The following is a 1,732-nucleotide window of genomic DNA, read 5'->3' as shown; positions in this document are numbered from 1 at the left end:
CTGGTGGACAGACTATGTAACACCATCACTAACAGGGACGTTGTAGAGCGTCCTCTGGTGGACAGACTATGCAACGCTCATAACATGGTCGACCGTCCGTTTTTATTTTTTACAGTTTTAAATATTCATTTATCAGAATTATTTACTTGTCATGAAGGAATTTTTAAAAATAAAATGTAAGATATATTTTTTTTAAATCGGCCATCATATACGCAGATACCGAAGCTAAAGTCCCAATGAGTCAGCGTGGTCCTTTAATAAATATCAAATAAGAGACTTGGGAAGCAGCCAGAGTAGTGCTGAGAGACGTCGGTTTGATTCCCAACACAAAGCAACACCAGACTGAAGCTAACGCATTTCAACTCTGAATACAGACACGTTACCGCAGCAATGTCGATGTTTATTATTCTTTTATTTTATTTAATTCCTCTGCAAAGGTTGAACAAGTTCCTCCAGTACCTGACGGAGGCCGGCTTCAGGGTGAGTCGGACCCACTTCGACCCGACGGGCGTCCGAACCGACGCCACGCTGCAGCAGTTCAAGTCCGTCCTCACCAAGTACAGCGTCCCCACGTACGCCAGCGCCACGCAGAGCAGCGCCGAGGACGCCCCGTGAGGGACACACCAGGATGTAAACATCCGCTCATCTGGTCTCTCTCTGGTCACCTGAATAAAGTTGGGACTGCTCCGACGTCTGAAACAGAGCTTTCACTAGAACAACGTAGAGACTCTTTGACCCTCGTGTTGTCCTCGGGGCAAATTTGACCTGTTTGAATAAAAAAATCTGTATTAGAAAAGTGTCTTTCAACCAAATTTTTACTTTTAAATAACGCGTGTTGTTCCACACGGCGCTCTTCATAAGTAAAATAAATGACCAGCCTGTTGCTTTCTTTTACTTTTGATGTTTTGTTAAATTTTATAGAAATCAAAAAAACTTTTTTTTTAATGAAAGATCATTGATTAAAGTGACTAAAATGTCCGAAAAAAGATTTAAAAAATGTATATTTTTTGACATAAAAATGTCAAAAGGAGCAGAAAAAAATTGGCAAAACATCAGGGGGAAAAACAACAAAAGGTTTTGGAATAAAACGACCAAAACGTTGAAGAAAAGGTTTCAATATTGATCCCAAAAAACAAAAAGTTGCACGGCCGACGGGAAGACAACACGAGGGTTAAAACCCCCAAATAAGTCCCGGGTCCGTCTGACCCGGGGGACTCAACAGGGTCCCGAAAGTAAAGACAACACAAGGGTCAACCCTCATGTTATCCCGGGTCAATTTGACCCGTTTTCAGTTAAAATTTAAATTTTTTGTAACAACTAATAAAATAAGAGCTGAAAATGTCAACATTAAAAATATCAAATAACTCAAAAAAGCACCCTCAACATGGAATAAAGTGACAAAAATGAAGTTTTTTTTCATGGTTGACGGAAAGACACCACAAGGGTTAATCATACCAAAACTAATGAAGAGAGATAGATAGACAGATAGATATAGATGGATAGATAGATGGATGGATAGATACTTTATGTATCCCAAAGGAGATGTTCAGTGTGAGAGGATCCTGCAGCACTGATGATGTTTCTCTATTTATTTCAGATTTTTCTTTAAAAAATCCACAAGTTTTTAATTTCTTTTCTTTTTTTTTAAGATTGTTTTTGGGGTATTTGGGGTTTTATTTCCACAGGACAGATGAAGAAATGAAAGGGAATGGGGGGTGGGGGTGGGGGGGGG

The sequence above is a fragment of the Etheostoma cragini genome, chromosome 9 (assembly GCF_013103735.1).
Source record: "Etheostoma cragini isolate CJK2018 chromosome 9, CSU_Ecrag_1.0, whole genome shotgun sequence".
Lineage (NCBI taxonomy): Eukaryota > Metazoa > Chordata > Actinopteri > Perciformes > Percidae > Etheostoma > Etheostoma cragini.
Note: the sequence above shows the minus strand (reverse complement) of the source record.